Raw genomic sequence first — 19,856 nt, forward strand, 5'->3', positions numbered from 1 at the left:
AACCTGGGCAGTGGAAGAGTTCCTACACACCATGGCCCAAACTCAGCCTGGCATCTAATCTGGAAGATGCACTTAGATGTACCAGGTCACACAGCTGGTAGCTTTTGGTCTTTCTTGATGTTACAAAGAAAAATAGAAATCTGTGTTGAGGTATGATGGGATATAATATAAATTGTCCAGGCACGCAGTTTGGTGAGAAATCTGGGCTCGAACTTGCTTTGTGCATTTGGACCTCTCTCCCTTGCTTAAACCATCATCCCGCCTGGGGCGCCCCAATGCCAGCCTGCCTGGTCTGTCACCATCATACCAGCTCGTCCCTTCCAGGCTCCAGCTCAGACCTACGTCCAGACTCCATCCTCCCTCTCAACCCTCAAAGACACATCATCAGATGCTGCCTTAAAGGCTCACTTGGCTCATGTCTTGGCATCCCAGAAAGTTCAAAGGCATCTGGGTGGGGGCAAGCCAAGCACTTTGTCTGCTCCTACTTACACAAAAGTGCATTGCTGTCACTTAGAGAAAAATCTACTTAACGCTGAATAAAATTTTTTATTGTGCATATTTGTTTTTTCAGCTTTATTGAGGTATATTGACAAGTAAAATTGTAAGATATATCAAGTGTGCACAGTGGTGATCATTGCATGTATTGTAAAAGGATTCCTCCCATCTAGTTAATTAATGCATCCATCACTTTTTTGGATGGATCCATGCATCCAGCGCTTTTTTTTTAAGTTGGCTCCATGCCCAGCATGGAGCCCAAAGCGGAGCTCAAACTCATGACCCTGAGGTCAAGACCTGAGCTGAAATTAAGAGGCAGATGCTTAACTGACTGAGCCACCCAGGTGCCCCTGACTTTTTAATTTTTTTTAAAGATTTTTATTTTTGAGTAACCTCTACACCCAACATGGGGCTCAAACCCACAACCCTGAGAGATCAAGAGTCACGTGCTCTACCAACTGAGCCAGCCAGGTGCTCCAACCAACACTGACTTTTAAAAAGACTGTGGGAATTCATATCTTGTGTTGTCAAGAAGAATTACAAAGTTGATTACAGTGAGCAGAATTTGACTTCATAAAATTGAATTCTGAAACAACTGGATGCAGAGTTAATAGAGAAGGGACTTTCTCAGCTTGGTTCTCTGCCAGGTGCCTTGGAATTTCATCAATTTATGTGTTTCCCCGGGCAGTGTCTTTTTATTGAAAAGTTTAAAAGTGTGTAGTAATTCCACTGCAAGGAAAAACTGCAACTTGAAAGCATGGATTACTACAAATGATACTATATTTTAAGAGGAAATTTCCGAAAGCCTTAGTTTCCCTTCAGGATTTTTTTTTTTTAATGGTCGAAGTGAAAGCCTTTGAGGTGATTATGGATTGGATATATAGCAATGTGAACTGTAAAAACAGAAACCATTGTCAAGGCCAAGAAATCCTCAGCCAATAATGGATGCAGGTAGGATAACTGGATGGAATCCAAGGAGAGCTGCTATCTTTCTGATTTTGTTCAATTTTAGAACCGCACACAGGTCCACCAAGGGCCTTCAAGTGAGGTGTGTGGGGTTCCATTTTTAGGTTCTGCTACAAAGAGTGAGACCTTAGGCAGGATACTCACCTTCTCTGTGCTTGAGTATTATGGTCTGGGGTCTGATCCTCATTCTGCCCCTGACCAGCTCTACACTGGTGAACAATTTATTTCATTTCTTTGTGATTGTTTCTTCATCTTAAAAATGGATTATTCTAATGTCCACTTGATAATCTTGTTTTATTCAATGAGATCACACCTGGAAAAGCACTTAGAATAGCTCTTGTAAGAACACATAAGTATTTCATAACTAGAAGCTATGGCTGTTACTAACACCAGTATTACTATTATATTTTCCTGCGGGTTGTTGAGAAGGTCAAATCCAAGAACGCTCACCGGGACAGGCTACTTAATTTGCAGAGCCCCGTACGAAATGAAAATGTAGGGTCCCCTGTCCAAAAATCATTAAGAATGTCAAGGCTGGAACAGCCGAACATTAAATCAAGCGCGGGACTCTCCCGCACAGCCTGCGCGCCCTCGAAGCCGGCCCTGGAGCCTGAAGGAGCAGAGCGTTTGCATACAGTAGGTGCTAAATAAAGCCTCTTGACCTTTGTGTCAGCTCGCTCCTACAGCTCTCACGCACCAGCACGGGAACGTTGACCATAACACTGACCACTCGCTGTCACTTGTGCCTGCCTGGCAGAAGGACAAGACCTGGCATCGCGCTCGCGGGTCGGGGGGGGGGCAAGGGGTGGGGAGTCCCACGGCGAAGACCGGCATCTCCCACCCGGGACCCCCAGCCTTCTGGCCAGTGTCTGCCGCTCAGTCACAGCTAGGTCTGGCCACACCGGGCCGCCGAGGCCGCGGCTCAGCGCCGCCCGCGCGCCGGAGGACACGGTCGGGAGGATCGGGGTCTGTCCGCCGCCCGGGGCGCATTTCAGAGGCCCAAGGCTGCGGGGCCACGCGGCGAGTGCGCAGCCCCGCCGGCCGCCAGGTCCCGCGAGCGCCGCCAGCGTCGGGGCTGCGCCGTCTGCGCGTGTTTACTAGTTGCCCGAGGAGACGCGCGCGCATCCGCACCCGCACCCGCACCCGCCGCTCCCGGCCGCCTGCGCTCCTCCGGCTCCAGGCGCCCCGACCGCGCCAGCGACGCCGCCCGCAGCGCCCCGTCAGCCCCCGCGCCCGAGGTACGTCCCAGACCGCGGGCCGCGCACGGGGGTGGCCCCGGCGGCCTCTCGGAACGGCGCCGAGCACCCGGGGATGGACGGCCGTGGGGCGTCCGGGCGCTGGGTGTTTGCAAACTTCTCGTTCCCAGTGCGTGGGTCCCTCGTAGTGGGTATGGCTCCGCCTTGGAAGTGGACTGGGACGGCCGGCGGCCGGTTAATTTTAGGAAGTTAGGAGCAGGTCGTGAGTTTGTGACGTGCGTCTGAATTTCAGTTTGCTTCTCTGACCACTGAAACGGGTGAAATTCTAAAGACAACTTCTGTAGCGCCGCGGACTCCCCCACCCCTTTCATTTAACTTACACTACTTGCCTAGAAGTGATTCGGAGCAATTTCTTCAGAATCTGGTGTGGTAGGATTAATGGTGGTCCTGAGCAAGGTCGCTGGCCTTTTTGTTGCTGGTCACCCTAGTAACAATCATTCAGTTGTCCTTGGATCCATTTACTCAATTACTTGGCATTGGGGACTTTGGGGCATCAGATATGCTGTAACGCGCGCGCGCGCGCACACACACACACACACACACACACACACACACGAAGTTAGGGCTGGCAGAGCCAGGGTTAGATATCCCCTCTTGGACCTGGCATCAGGGTCCCACCAGGCACAGCGTGCTGGGGTGTTGCTAGAGACAGGGAAGGAATTGTTTTCGGCAGAGCTGCTAACCTAAGAGTTGTCCTCAGCCTAACCATACTGGACCACAGAAATCTCTGGGGGACACTCTTCGATTCAAAACATGGGGTGGATTCTCCAGCATGTTTTAGGAATTCTTCTAATATTTAGAAGCTTTGATTGCTGCCTTACATCTGACCTATATTTCGATTTCTTTGATTCCAGGCTTATTGTGGAAAATTAGTAATATATTGTACAAATAAAAGTTTTTTTTTCATTTGACATTTTGCAAATTTTATCCCAATATGACATGCCCTGTGAATTAACAATGTTAGCCCAGGGGCGCCTGGGTGGCTCAGTCTGCTGAGCCTTGGACTCTTGATTTCCCTGGGTAATGATCTCAGGGTCCTAGGATCGAGCCCCCATCTCTCTGTGCTCAGCAGGAGGCGGCTTGAGGATTCTGTCTTCCTCTCCCTCTGCCCCTGCTCCACTCGTGCTCTCTCTCTCTCTCAAATAAATAAATCTTTAAAAAAAAGAATGTTAGCCCATGCATAAGTATTTAGTATTTTTATATTATTTATATTTGTTTGGAGAAACAATTGAAAGTGAATTATAGACATCATGACCCTTCATTCCCAGATATTCTAGTAGGTATCTCCTAAGAGCAAGGGCATTCTCCAACCAAAATGCAATGATCAAACCCAGGATGTTTGACATTGCTGCAGGAACTTTATCGAATGTATACTATCTAAAATATTTTGCCAGTTGTCCCAATAATGTCATTTACTGCAGAATATTTTTTCACATCAGGATCATGCATTGTATTTAGTTATGTGTCTTTAGTCTCTATAAACCTGGAATAGTTCCTCAATCTTTGTTTTTGTTTTTTTAAAGATTTTATTTATTTCTTTGACAGAGAGAGACACAGCAGGAGAGGGAACGCAAGCAGGGGGAGTGGGAGAGGGAGAAGCAGGCTTCCCACTGAGCACAGAGCCTGATGCAGGGGCTCAATCCCAGGACCCTGGGATCATGACCTGAGCCGAAGGCAGACGCTTAACGACTGAGCCACCCAGGTGCCCCAGTCTTTCTTTGTTTTTGATGATACTGATATTTTTACAGAGTCTAGGTCATTTGTCTTGCAGAATAAGTTCGTCTGATTGTTTTTCATTAGATTTTTGGTAGAAATACTGTGAAGTGATATGTCTCAGTGTATCACACCAGGAGGTGCATGATGTCACTTTGTTCCACTTTTGGTGATCCTGATTGGTGGTATTTGCCAGAGTTTTCCACTGTAAAAGTGAAAAAAAAAAAGCTTTAACAATAGGTTAAGTGATCATATTAAGTAATCTTATTGATTCATATTGAGATTTTTAGGATAAATTTTACTGCCTACATAAAGGAAAATATTCGGGGTGCCTAGGTGGCTGAATTAATTAAGTATGCAACTCTTGATTTTGCTCAGGTCATGATCTCAGGGTCATGGGATCGAGCCCAGCATGGGGCTGCACCCTCAGCTTGGACTCAGTTTGAGATTCTCCCTCTACCCCTCCCCTCTGCGTGCCTGCGCACGCTCTCTCTCTCTAAATAAATAAAATCTTTAAAAAAAAAAAAACAAAATATTCACCAAGCCCAAGATTTTAATTGACCTGAAAGACCTAAATTTTACTGACACTAAAAGTAGAAGCTGAAAGATCAGCACTTATTAAAGTTAATTTTTCAGTTTGCTAAATACTTCATCTGAGACAATTTTAAAACTCAGGTAGGCAAGGCAAGAATTTCCCATTATATGGTTGTGAAAATGGCTTGCTCAGTTCCCAGCTGCTGTAGCTGGGACTTAAATATCTTTCTTTTGAAAGTTTAGTCCTTTTTTGACCACACCATCATGTACTGAAAACAATAAAATATAATAGTATGCAACTGTATGAGGACATAGAATACTGCAGAGACCAAAGGTACTAGTTCTGTGTTCAAGCAATCCTGATCATACCCTTTATTATCTGTGATGACATGGGCAAAAAAATTACTTATGTCTCTGACTATAGTTTCTTCAACTGAAACATGGGATCAGAGTCCTTACCACATAGTGTAGTTTTGGGATTTCACAGTTAATATATCTAATCCACCCAAACTGACAGAGTTAAGTGCTTATTAATATTAGCTCTTCTTATTCTCTGTAACCCTGGAATTTGCCTTGGCATCTACCCCCTACTGCCATCACTGACACCTCCATTAATAATACCTCAGTCACCACCTCAAGAAACAGAAATTGAGGATTTGTGTGGGGTGCTGAGGGTAAAAAAATGAATTTGACACAGTTTCTGCTCTCAGTGAAGAATCAAGAGTTCACAACCAAGAAAAACAGACACAGAAACAGATGACTTTCGTTGGTGTCAGCCATGACCCAAATTTAATGTGGCATTTTTCTCAAGTTGGGTTTACCTCTAATCAAATCATCAGTAGAGCTTTACTAGGCTAGAAAATATGATGAATACTGAGAGCAATGTTGTGACTTGAAGTATAACAGCTCAAGCACAGAAGTCCGAAACATGCTTCTGGGAAATTTACAAATAGAGCTTTGAGCAGAACAGTGCAACTTTGCTGTGCATTTGAAATAAGGCATGGAAAAAAAAAAGAAATAAGGTATGGAAGCTGAAAAATGTTACCAGATTATTAAAATAATACCAGTGAGCAAAAAGCTACAACAGTCGTTTGGTAAAAACAGATCAGAGATGCCTTTGCTCTGTCAGTGTTTTCACATACCTAGAAGACCTGAACCAAAGTTGAGGCTCCAGTAAATAGTACTGTTGGGACTTTGAGCAAGTCTCTTTCCTCTCTGTGAAACAGATTAACTAACTGTCTGATGGGGTTGTTCTGAGAAGAAAATGTAGGTAGCAACAGTTTATCAACAGCTATATGTCCTCAGAGCAACAGACCTGGAGCTGGTGAAGTATAGTTATAAAGGAAGTCAAATCAGTTTTCCCTTTATTTCCCCACTATTTCCACTTTTAAAAAAATTATGAGAAAATCATCTTACCCATATTTACATGCACAGTGCAGTGGCAGTAAGTACATTTATATTATATTGCAACCATTCCACCATTCATGCCTAGAACTTCTGTTTTTTTAGAACCGTTTCATCTCAAAAAACTGAGACTCTATACCCACTAACCCATAAGTCCCCATTCCCCTCTCTCCCTTGGCCCAGAAACCACCATTCTACTTTCTGTTTCTGAATTTGACTACACTAGGTACCTTATATAAGTGGGATCATGCAGTGTTTGTCATTTTGTGACTGCCTTATTTATTTAACATAATGTGCTCAAGACTCATCCCTGTTGTAGCATGGCAGAATTTCCTTTCTTTTTAAGGCTGAACAATATTCCATTATATGTATATATCATGTTTTGTTTATCCATTCATCTGTGCCCAGACACTGGGGTTGTTTCCGCCTTTGGCTCTAGTGAATAATTCTACTTTGATCATAGGTGCACAAATAGCTCTTCAAGACCTTGCTTTCAATTCTTTTGGGAGTGCTGGATGATAATGGTGTTTCTATTTTTAATTTTTTGAGGCAATACCATACTGTTTTCCATAGTAGGTGAACCATTTTACATTGCCACCAGCAATGCACGAAGTTTCCAATTTCTCTACATCCTTGTCCACACTTACATTTTTCTTTCCTGCCTCCCTCCTTCTTTTTTCTTTTTACAGTAGCCATCCCAGTGGGTATGAGGTAGTATCCATTTATACTTTTTAAAAATAGTTTTTTTAAAAAAGATATTTATTTACTTAGAGAGAGAAAAAGCATGAGCAGGGGGAGGGGCAGAGAAAGAGGGAGAAGCACATGGGGCTCGATCCCGGGACCCTGAGGTCATGACCTGAGCTGAAGGCAGAGGTTTAACCGACTGAGCCACCAAGGTGCCCCCCCATTTCTACTTTTTAAAGACTCATTTTTTTCCCTCTTCTGGTTTGCTCTTTTTGTTTCCCCCTCCTCCTTTTAATCAAACTAAAGTTTAAGAAAAGATATGACTCTAATCACATGTCTTCGTATGAATTTAAGTTAGAAGCCTCCCTATCCTAGGTTTAAAGAAAAAAAACCTAAATCTCCCCAAAAAAAGGCAAGAAAGAAAAAAAGAAACAGAAAAAGCAGAGAAAAAAGAAAAAACAAAATGATGGTAGAAATAAATAGAAATATAGCAGTAATTACAATAAAGGAGAATGGACAAAATGCTCAGTTAACTGACAAAATTGTCAGATTGAATTTTTTTGATCTAGGTACATGGTATTTATGAAAGACATATAAACAGAAGTATATAGGGAAGTTGAGAGCACAGTGTATAAAAAGATTCATCAGGCATGGGGCGCCTGGGTGGCACAGTTGGTTAAGCCTCCAGCTCTTGGTTTTGGCTCAGGTCCTGATCTCAGGGTCATGAGATTGAGCCCCATGTGGGCTCCAGGCTCAGCACCGAGTCTGCTTATGTTTCTCTCTCCCTCTGCCTCTGCCCCTCCCCACTCCTACACTGTCTTTCTTTCTAAAATAAATAAATTTTAGAAAAAGATTCATCAGGCAAAAATAAGCCAAAGAAAGCTGATTAGATATAACAATATACAAAATACTTTTAAGGCAAAAATGCATTACTAGAAGTAAAGAGAGTCACTATACAAATTATATCAGTATCTCATAATAATAAAAATTTTCATTCCACAGGAAGGTGTAAGAATTCTAAATGTATATGCAATAACATGGTGTCAAACTTGGTATTCAAATATGCAAAATAAAAATGGACAGAAACAAAATCTATAAGGACATAGAGACAAATCCAAACTAGAGTAGAACTTCAACAAACCTCTGTTATTATCTGAAATAGCAACCAGGCAAAAATTTGGTAAGAGAGCTACTAAAAAAACTAAAGATACAGGCTTGTTTAAGTCATTGTGAAGAAGAATTATAGTATATAAGATATGTGGGATATGGCTGTGAAAGTTAACAGGATGACTTTTCTCTTTTTCTAAGGGAAAAAACACCTTTAGACTAGGAATCAATTGGACGAAATCCTGGAATATGTACTCTCTTGGTAGGGATTGAACTAGATCAGTAATTACATGTTTTTCCCTTGTAAATAAATAAGGACTTTCTACTATCAAATGTAAATGACGACAATCTGATCAATGAAAACATTAGACACACCCACCTTGAAGGATTTTTATAAAATAACTGACAGGACTCAAAAGTGTGAAGGACACTCCTACACCTAAGGAGACACAACACCAAATGCGATGAAGGGACTGGGACTGGTTTCTGGACCACAGAGAGAACAATAGTGGAAAAACTGGTAGCTTAGTTAATAGTGTGGTACTAGTGTTAGTTTCCTGGTTTTAATAAATGTACCTTGCTTATCCTAGTTATTAACGTTAGGGGAAGCTGGGTAAAGGATATACAGAAACTCTGTTCTAATTTGGCAACTTTTCTCTAAGTCTAAAATGATTTCAGAATAAAATGTTTAAAAAAATAAATGATAACCGCTTAATTTATTTGTATATCTAAGTTTGTTGATTTTAACTCCAACACTTGGTTTCTCCTGTTACCTAATCTCTTTTTGACCACCTGGCTTTGGAATGCAGCATAAGAGAAAGTGTTAAAAGGACAAGTAGGAGAGTTTTTTGAACACCAAACAGGGCAAGTTTTTGTTTGCATATTTTTAAATGTGTGTGTGTTTACTTAATGTTACCAAATACAGTGTGTCGTATATTTGAAACAATAGGGAGTGCTCCATGGTTTGTACTCGAATTAAGTTGACTCGTTATAAACATTTTCTTTTTCTGTGTTCAAGGACAACTTAAAAACATTTAATTGAAGAAGGGAGTACCGTTTGCTGCCCTAGGAATTATTTATGCTATGTACTTTATCCAAGGTGTTTTTTTTTTTCCTCCTTGTTTTGCTTCCAGTTTTTTTTCCCCTTTAGAAATTGGTACTTTGGTGGCTTAGATCTAAGGCAGAGAACTTCAAAGGCATTTCTGGGGTAGACCAGTAGCACTATACTCTTTTTTTCTTACCGATACCAGCATAATTATTGGTTGTAGCTTCAATATTGGCATGTTTAATTAGTGCTTGAATAAAATATCTTAAATATTGCTTATAAAAATAAATATATGCCTTATATTTCTGAGTAACTGAAATCACTTCCTTTTCATGGAATCTACCCTGTGATTTCCTTCTTGAATCTTCCCTGTTAACTTTGTGCAGAAATGCATTTTTCAGCATAGTCAGACCATCATAGCCTAACCTCAGTATCAGTGCAAAGGGGAACAATTTTCAGACTATATTTCTATTTGACTATAATTGTCACATTTCCTAAGTCTCTTCTACTTCAGGGCAAAAGAAATGGGCAGTAGAGGAGAATATGAAAAGGAAGTCTTGATGTTGACATCTTGTGAACATTTGAAGTAAGCAAAAATGAGAAGGTGGGAGGAAATCTGAATCAGAAATATTCTGCTTAGTGAATCACATGTCATGTTAGTCACCTATTTGGCAACCTCCCATTGAATCCTAGGCTCTTTGTTAGGCACGGAAGATACAGAAATTCTTCCCTTTTTTTTTTTTGGTGAAGATTTTATTTATTTATTTGAGAGAGAGAGATAGAGAGAGAGAGCAGGAGCAGGGAGGAGAGGGAGAAGAAGTCTCCCTGCTGAGCAGGGAGCCCAATGTGGGGCTTGATCCCAGGATCCTGGGATCATGATCCTGGGATCATGACCTGAATCAAAGTCAGAGACATGGGGTGCCTGGGTGGCTCAGTTGTTAAGCGTCTGCCTTCGGCTCAGGTCATGATCCCAGGGTCCTGGGATCGAGCCCCACATTGGGCTCCCTGCTCCGCGGGAAGCCTGCTTCTCCCTCTCCCACTCCCCCTGCTTGTGTTCCCTCTCTTGTTGTGTCTCTCTCTGTCAAGTAAATAAATAAAATCTTAAAAAAAAAAAAAAAGTCAGACATGTAACTGATTGGGCCACCCAGGCATCCCAAACAGTTGCTGTTTTAGATAAAGTCTTGTTCTCATAAAAGTTTTATTCTTGTGGGGGAAATAAATAACAAAAAAGTAAAGAAATAGATAATCAAGCTAATTTATGGTAAAAAAAAAAAAAAGAGTGGTAAATGCTTTAACAAGAAGCTAAGGCACGAAGTGCCTGGGTGGCTTAGCCTTTAAGTGTCTGCCTTCGGCTCAGGTCATGATCCCAGGGTCCTGGGATCGAGCCCCACATCGAGCCCCACATCGAGCCCCACATCGAGTCCCACATCGGGCTCCCTGCTCAGCGGGAAGCCTGTTTCTCCTTCTCCCACTCCTCCTGCTTGTGTTCCCTCTCTCGCTGTGTGTCTCTCTGTCAAATAAATAAATAAAATCTTTTAAAAAAACAAAACAAAAAAACAAGAAACTAAGGCAGGATGCCAGGGTCAAGATCAGCTGGGGTAAAGGGTGAGGTCTACTTTGGATAGGGTGGGTAGGAAGGGCTCCCTAAGGAGGTGATGTTTGTGCTGAGTTGTGAATGATCCCAAGAAGGAATGTTCTCAGTAATCACAAGGGCAGCTACAGGCCCTTAGGCAGGAATGAGGGCAATGGAATGAGGGCAATGTGCTTAAAAAGAGCGCAGCTTGTAGAATGTCCCTCAGTTGGGGTATGTCCAGTGTTCCCTCATAGATTCAGCTTAATCCTTTTTGGCATTTATGGTAATTCTCTATGAGAGATGTTGTATTCTCAGTGCACCATGTTAGGAGCTGTATGTCAGTTCATCTCATCACTGATGTTATGAAAGTCCAAGAGAGGCTGAGGATCCGTTGCACGTCAGACAGACTAAAGGTACTTGACAACACACGCCATGCAGTTACAGATGCTCCAAAGAACATTTCTGAAATAATTGGTGAATGATATGATGCCATAGTTAAATTCCTTAAATTTGACTCTTTTATGCAAAGGGATGTTCTTGCTCTTAGGAGATACATGCTGAAGTACTTGGGGGTGAAGGGCCATGATGTCGGCAAATTACCCATGGTTCAGCAGTCATAGTTGTAATAAACTCATGGAGAAAGCAATCAGTCAGATGTGGCAAAATGTTCTCATAGTTGGCGAATCCAAGTGAAGCATATACTTGGGTTTATTGGATTATTCTTGCAACTTTACTGTAAGATTGAAGTAAAACTTAAGAAACATGTGCCTGCAACAAATGTAGTGACAAAGTAGAAGACTTGCTCTTCCTAACTATTGAGCTTGCAGTGTAGTCCAGTAAATAATAAATGGTAACACATAAAAGTTTAAAAAATGATGGTGGAAAGCATGCCTAGAGTAAAGACATGGTCTCAGATAAGGATCTAGCAGGAAATACAAAAACAATTACACAGGGTGCTCTAGTAGACCAGGGGCAAGGATGGAGCTGGGCAAGTTTGGCTTCTGGTGGTGGCGGGGAGGTGATGTTGACTTTGAAGCGCCAGCAGGACATTCAGGCGATGTTCAGTAGATGGTTGGAAATGGATCTCTAGCTAGAGGTGCAGATTTGGGAGCCATCAGACTGGCTGAAATCTCAGCAGGGCAGGAAGCTGGCCAGAGAAGGTGTTTCTGGTGACAGAGGGTTGAAGACAGATCCCCAGAAAATATCAAGTTAAGGAGTGGTGAAGGAGGACGAGCTGCAGGAGGGACTGTGGGGGGGGGGCAGGTAAGTCAGAGGAGGGAGCGATGCAGAGAGGTGAAGGAGATGAGTAAGGAGAGTTCAAGGAGAGTGTGCTTTGTGTGGCACATGCCCAAGGGAGGTCAAGTCAGGTGAGGAGCAGAAGTGTCCCCTGGAAACCCTCCTACACTGTTGGTGAGAATGCACACTGGTACAGCCACTCTGGAAAACAGTATGGAAATTCCTCAAAAAATTAAAAATAGAGTTACCCTTCAACCCAACAATTGCACTACTCGGTATTTATCCAAAGGATACAAACATGGTGTTTCGAAGGGGCACCTGCACCCTAATGTTTATAGCAGCAATGTCCATGATAGCCAAAATATGGAAAGAGCCCAGACGTCCATCGACAGATGAATGGGTAAAGAAGATGTGGTCCTATATACACAACGGAATATTACTCAGCCATCAGAAAGAATGAAATCATGCCATTTGCAATGATGTGGATGGAACCAGAGGGTATTATGCTAAGTGAAACCAGTCAGTCAGAGAAAGACAATTACCATATGATTTCACTTATAAGTGGAGAAACAGAACATGAACATAGGGGAAGAAAAGGAAAAATAAGATGAAAACAGAGAGGGAGGCAAATCATAAGAGACGCTGAACTCTAGAAAACAAACAGGGTTGCTGGAGGGGATGTGGGTGGGGGGTGGGGTAACTGGGTAACAGTCATTAAGGAGGGCACTTGATGTCATGAGCACTGGGTATTATGTGCAACTGATGAATCACTAAATTCTACCTCTGAAACTAATTAAAAAAAAGTGTTCCCCGGATTTGGTGGTCAGGGCAGTCTTCCCCCAGGAAGTGAACTTTAAGCTGAGCTGTGGAAGGTATGAGTCAGCGAGGCAAAGGATCGGGGGCAGTTGTGTTGGATATGTCTTCTCCACAGCACAAAGCATGGATGCTGGCTGTGGGAGAGGAGGAAGCAAAGTCCACTCAGGCAACCACAGAAGGCCAGTGTGGCTGGAGTGTGGTTGGAGAGCACAGTGAGGTGAGAAGTCATGGGTGTGGAAGCTGGGGAAGTAGGCAACGGTCAGATCATACAGGACTTTATAGGGATTTGGATTTTGCCCTAAGGGCAAGGGATGCCCCTGGAGAATTTTAAGTCTTGGGATATATTGAACAGTTCTGCGTTTTAAAAAGATCCCTTTAGGGGTGCCTGGCTGGCTTAGTCAGTAGAGCATGTGACGCTTGATCTCGGGGTCCAGAGTTCGAGCCCCATGTTGGGCTAGAGCCTACTTAAGAAAATAAATAAAAATAAAAAGAATCTTTTGGCTACAAATGGACTAGGCCCTTGGTGGGGGGCGGTGAGGGTGGGGATAAGTCTGAGGTTGAGGAGACTCTCTGGAGGCTGTGGTGGCAATCTAGACTAGCATGGCAGGCATACACGGACGTTGAAAGTGAACAGTTGCTTAGGTGTGAGAATCAAGACAGAAGCGTTGGAACTGGGAGGCGAGAGAGAGAAATTGTAAAGTACGGGCTTCTGGTTCAAGGAACTGGGTGGGTGTTTGTTGCCGTTCGCTGAGATGGAGAAAGAGCAGGTTGAGGGAAAGTAGCATGAGTTCAGTATTGGACATGTTCCGGGGGGGGAGGTGTCTGTGATCTCTGGGTGATATCCCCTGGGCAGTTAGGTGTAGACAATGAGCCCAATAGAGAGGTTTCAGGTGGGCATCATCATATACCTGGGGCACCTCAGCACATAGATGGTTCTTGAAGTCACGAATAAAGGAAGGCCAGAGAAATAAGAGGGTTTTTTTGTCGTTTGTTTTTTGCTTTTTGTCAGGACAACCATTGAGATCATGACCTGAGCCAAAGGCAGACGCTTAACGACTGAACCACCCAGGCGCCCCTCTCAAGACAACCATTGAAATAAGAGGTTTTCCAGGGAGAGTGTGAGGAGGAATTTTTAAAACATTAAATTTGAATATGCAATGGTTGAGGGGGAGCAGACAGGAAAACTGAAAAGATCCGAAGGGAATAAGGTCTTCCTGTGATAGGCACCTGTTAAGAAAATTGTTTACTCATCATTTTATTCATTTATTGAGCAAATATTTGTTGGCCTCAAAAGAATATTAACCTTGGAGTGAAGAGACCCGGATATTATTCACTCTGAAATGAGCTGACTTAATCTCTCCAGGTCTGGTTTCTTTATGTGTTCAGGTTCATTTCCACCCCAAGTTTTCTAAGAAATTTTAATAAACTAATCATAATTTCCAAAATATTTTATACTGGAAACATATATAAAATAGTAAGTGAGAACATATGGCATAAGTCAGCCCCACTGTTTGGTGAAGGTGAGAACTTAGGAACGTCCCTTAACCCTTCCAGGCCTCCGTGTCCTCTTTGGAGTATTAATACTTGATCTGGGCTTTTGACTCTAGATAGTAGACTGAGCTTGTGTGCTTCTGTCTGCTGCTTCTCTGAACCGCATTAAAAGAGAGGAAAAAATAAAAAACAGCATCATTCCCAACAGTGCTGGGAATATGACCAGATTTTTTTTTTTTAACCATTCTGGAAAATACAAAGATAGGGGCGTCATCAGGTAGATCGATGACAGAGGAGGAGAAGACAGCAGTGGAGGTAGAACTGTTCTTCCCAGAGACCTCTGGAAGCTTCCATGCTTGGAATCGGTCAATGTGGACCTGGATTATTAGGAAGTAGGAAGAAATCAGGCAGACATCACTGGTGAATGGAAATGTGAATCAACTACTTCAATCCCCAGTGCCCCACAACTGCTTCTACTTTGAATTCACCTGTTTCCACTCTATGCAATTCAACGTGCAGTCTATTGTTCATTGAACGTTTGTGTCCCTCCCCAGTTCACATGTTGAAGCCCTAACCCTCAGTGTAATGGTATTTGGAGAGGAGGACTTCGGGAGGTGACTGGGTTTAGATGAGGTCATGAGGCTGGGCCCCGGGATGAGTGTCCTTATAAGAAGAGGAAGAGGCTGGAACTTTCTTTGCCTTTTGAGAACACCACAGGAAGATGACCATCAGCAAGCTGGGAAGCGAGTTCTCACCAGGAGCCAAATCAGCGACACCTTGATCTTGGACTTCCCAGCCTCCCATAACTGTGAGGAATAAACACCTGTATCTGAAGCTGCCCAGTCTGTGGTATTTTGTTACAGCAGCTCACCTGACCAATAGTCAGTCTTTGCTAAAGTTAGCCTACCCACCCTTACCCTCACAACTCACACCCAGCACTCCCCACTTTGGGCCACGGCCTTCCAAGCAAATGTGAAGTGCTATTGTGCTGATACACAATGGATGGCATCTTCAATGCAGAGCCTTTCTTCATAGGAAGGTTGCTCATAACATTTATCCCTAACGCTGAAGTACATTAACCTCTGCCTTAAAGAAGTGACTCCTCTGGAGAAATACTTTCTGCCCCTCTAATTTCTAGAACCTGAGCAATATCGAGTTAATCTGTTGCTATTACTTTCTTGCTCACATATCAGGGTATTTTTTACATTTAAATTTTTTATTGTTTTGGTGTTGAGCAAAGGATAGCTAGCTCTCTCTGGACCGTGCCTCAAGTACAGAGAGGACATAGGTGTGAGTATAAAGTGTGTAACTGAGGCTGGCAAAAATGCAACTTTCTCTAACTGGGCTTAACCCAGGAGATGCTGTTTCCTCCCTTTAGAAGAAAAAGACCACCTTGTCAATTCAGGGGAACTTATTCCAATGGTGTTCCTCACTCCCCGTCTCCCTTAGGTGAACCAAGTTTCTGTAGGTGGGGATGGGCGTGGTTTTGAGTAGCTTGGCATGGGGCGGGGGGCGGAGCGTTTGGGCTGAAGACCATCCTCTGCCGCCTTGGCTCCGACTTCCCTTGGGGGCTTGGACATCGGTCTCTGCTGAAGCCCTTGGCTTTGCTCTGGCTTCTCAAGGTCCAGCCGTGTAGCAGGTTCCTTATTCCCATTCCAAGTCCCTTTACGTCTGTAGTCTTGTCTCTGTGGCCCTTTTTGCTTTCCTTGGGGAAATGGGGAACCAGGGTAGGGTTTCCTTTCCCTGCTGGAGAAGTCACTACAGAAGGCAGAGTTGCCTGCGGGCCCCATGGGCCCGCCACTCAGTCATTGTCACTCGTTCCACTCCGGGGAGCTGCGGTTCTTGCTGCCTGTAGGGCTCTCCAGCGGGCATCCACCTCCAGGGGCAACATCGTGGGAAGCCAGGGAGGTAGCAGGAGTTTTTATTATCCTCCGCACTCATCTCAGGTCTTAGGTCCCAAGAGGGCAGGCAACACCCAAGTGCAGCCCATGTCTCCTTTTTCCAGGGCCTGGAGCCACACATCACCTTTCAGGTGGGAAAATGATTCTCCAGCATGAACTGTTCTCTACTCTACAATCTAAAGGAATAATTTTCATGCTGTGAATCCTCAAGGCTTTGTTATTTATATGCAAAGCCATGCTTTTGAAATTTTAAATATTTTAAAGCATTCTCTTTCGGAAAGCCCTCTTCTGAAAATCCAGAGCATTATAGCTCTTGAAAGCTTCTGTGGATCCTCTAAATAGGGGCCCGAGCTACATCCTCCTGCACCCACCGGCCCTATCTACTCACACAATATACTCCAAGTAATGGAATGAGTTGACTTACTGGATGGAATTATCTAGAATCGACAATTAGAATTTTAGGGAATAGCTGCCAAAAACAGTGATCATGGGTTTGGCCATATTGGCTCTTTTGTTTTTTTTTTAATAGTAATTAACCAAGTTGTTTTTTATTTTAAGGATTTTTATTTATTTATTTGAGAGAAGAGAGGGAGCACAGGCAGAGGGAGAGGGACAGGCAGACTCGCTGCTGGGAGTGCCGAGTCTGACACCACGCGGGGCTTATCCCACGACCCTGAGATCATGCCCTGAGCTGAAACCAAGAGTCAGACCCTTAACCGACTGAGCCACCCAGGTGCCCCAATAATTAGCCAAGTATTTTAAGTCCATTTTTGGTTCATGATTTTAAAATCATGCTGTCTGGGTAGAGAAGAATGCTTATACTCCTGTTCAAGAAGGCAAATGTGTAGGCTGGCATTTCCTTAAAAGCAATATTAAAATATTTCTTTTTTTTTAAAAAGATTTTATTTATTTAATTGACAGAGAGAGAGAGAGAGACAGAGAGAAAACACAAGCAGGGGGAGTGGGAGAGGGAGAAGCAGGCTTCCCGCCAAGCAGGGAGCCCGAAGCGGGGCTCGATCCCAGGACCCTGGGATCATGAACCAAGCCGAAGGCAGTCGCTTAACCAACTGAGCCACCCAGGTGCCCCAATACTAAAATATTTCTATTTATTCAAGTTTGCGACATTAGGGAGATGAAACTGTGTAGAAGCACTGTCTAGAAAGCATTGTTAAGTAATAGAAGAGGTAATACTAAGAGGTAGGTAATGGAAAAATTATCTTAACATTGTTTACTCTTCCGTAGGCTGACATGGAACTGTTGAGTACTGAAATGAAGTCTCCTCATGACAATTCTATGGTGTTAGAGAATTACTTTTTTGGAAGATGGGATAGACTGTATCTCAAGTCCCTTCTAAGGGAAACATTCCTGAAGAGCCAGTTTGAATAAATTAATTAAAGTTTGAAGCACACTACTCCGCATAGGAACTAAAATATTATTTCTTGAAAACTTTTTCACTTTACAATAATTTAACTAGTGTTTTATAATATATAGAGTGGAAAAATCCCATTTGGAAAGAGTTCTAGAATCTTGAGCATGTGAAAAGATGTATATAGGATAATGATAAATAAAATATCCCATCTAGTTGTCAATGAAGATTCTGGTTTCCACCATTTCTCTCACAGAAGCTATTCCATTTGTGACATGTTTTCAAATTTGCATTCATTATTAGCCTTGACTGCCAAACCCAGTACTCCCATGAGGCCATATCCAATTTGAATGCTGAAAAACTGCTAGCACTTAAAATTCGGCCTGAAGTTAACTAATTTGCTTGTGATTTGCCTTGCATCCGGTCTGAGAAGTTATCTTGCTAACATAAACAGATTAAAAATAACTTCATAGAACTTTATATTGAACTAAAATATTAGCTTCTAAATTGGCTGGACCTGACCTGTATGACATTTATGAACTTGTAGAAAACAGAATGCACCTTCCAAATAGTAATTGGAAAATTTAATTATGAATTTATACTTTTTTATACTTTGAACTTAACATTACTTATGGAAATGCAACTCATTATTACAATGGCCAGATTCGCATACAGCAATATCGAGAGTGAGAAAATAATTCAGTTTAGGGAGAAACGATTGTTTCAACATTTAACTAGATATATATGGGAAAACAACATGGTAACTAAGAGCTTGGGCTTTGGAGTCAGACGGACTTGTCTGACTTTGGTCTGGTTTTGATTTTGGCTGTGCCCTTTCATTTGGTCCTTCATCCATTTTTTAGTATTTAACTGAAACCCAGTCACTGGGGACATAGTGGTGAACAAAACAGGCATTTTCCTGCCTCCTGGGGACCTCATAATCTAGCAGGGGAAGTAGATATGAAATAACTAATCATATAAATAATAGTTATAATATGAAAGATAAGGACTGGCTGCTATGAAATCAAATAACACAAGAACTCATTTAGATTGAGGCTTGGGAAGGCCAATATAAGGACTGAAAGCAGGCTATAAGGTGTTTGGGTAGAGGAGCCAGAGTAAGAGAGATTGATAGAGGAGGAGAGGGGAGGGGAGGGGAAAATTCAGAAAAATACAGCTGTAAGATTTGATTAGATTTTTTTCCTGTTTGAATCTAAATTTCCTTGTTATAGATAGCAGTAACAGTTTCACATAGTTGCTCTTGGAATTAAGTAACATGGTATTTGAATCATGCTTAATACAGACCTAGCATGATAAGTATTTACTACCATAGGAATGGAAATAAGCAAAGAGGGGCTAATCGTTGCTTAAAGAGCTTCAGAGAAAAGTTCCACATTTATGCTAATTTTAGAAATGAGTTATTTATTACAGTCACATCTGAAGGAAAAGCTCTTAATGTTTTCTGACTAATGAGTGAATTTAAGTGCCTTATGTCAGCGAGGTTACAGAATAAAGATACTGAAGTTATAGAGAGTCGACTGATGTAATTTCCCATATATAAAACCTTGTATATCTGGTCTGTAAAACCTTGAGATCAAGATTGGCTGTTGCTCAGGCCCTAACAAGCTTCTAAAGGCAGGACGAGTTAAAGAAATAATTGCAGACTTACTAGCTAAGATATTTTCATAACAAGATTCAGAAAAATTAGAAATGAAATAGGAATGGACCTTCATCCTAACAAGGATTGAGATTCATAATTTTGGTTCCTTCAAGGGAAGCATTTTATAAATGTTTTATACTTTTATCCTTATCTAACAAGATGTGGATGAACAATTCATGGCCTTTCCTCCCCCTTGGTCAACTATCTCCTTTCCTCTCCAGCTTCTTCTAAAGCTCATATTTCTATTCTAGGTTGATTTCTAGCCAGGGCTGGTTTTAAAAACATGAAGTTTATTATTTTCTATTTTTATAAGAGATGAGTGAAATTCCACCTATACTTTTACTACTATTGCTACTATTTCTTCTTCTTTTTTTCTTAGTGAAGTCTTTTTTTTTTTTTTTTAAGATTTTATTTACTTATTTGTCAGAAAGAGAGAGAGCAAGCATGGGGAGTTGTAAGCAGCGGGAAAAGCAGGTTCCCCACTGAGCAAGGAACCTGATGTGGGGCTCGATCCCAGAACTCTGGGATAATGACCTGAGCCAAAGGCAGATGCTTAACCAACTGAGCCACCCAGGCGTCCCTCACCTGTACTTCTTCTAAGGGGCCAAG

At 42.5% G+C, this 19,856-nt stretch overlaps 1 protein-coding gene across 4 annotated transcripts in view; it reads left to right on the forward strand.

Moving 5' to 3' along the window:
* The first annotated feature begins 743 nt into the window (after positions 1-743).
* Positions 744-19,856, forward strand: part of CCDC170 (coiled-coil domain containing 170) — a 106,621-nt gene continuing 87,508 nt past the window's right edge. The window contains exon 1 of one of the 4 annotated variants that reach the window (XM_073894095.1): positions 744-2,699. The gene's annotated coding sequence lies outside the window, so the exon portion shown is untranslated. The remainder of the gene's footprint in view (positions 2,700-19,856) is intronic. The other 3 variants (XM_025866337.2, XM_073894094.1, XM_025866338.2) reach the window with 3 other exon arrangements.

Source organism: Callorhinus ursinus, unplaced genomic scaffold (genome assembly GCF_003265705.2).
Source record: "Callorhinus ursinus isolate GAN/ISIS: 27379988/994484 unplaced genomic scaffold, GSC_fseal_2.0 scaffold6, whole genome shotgun sequence".
Taxonomy (NCBI): domain Eukaryota; kingdom Metazoa; phylum Chordata; class Mammalia; order Carnivora; family Otariidae; genus Callorhinus; species Callorhinus ursinus.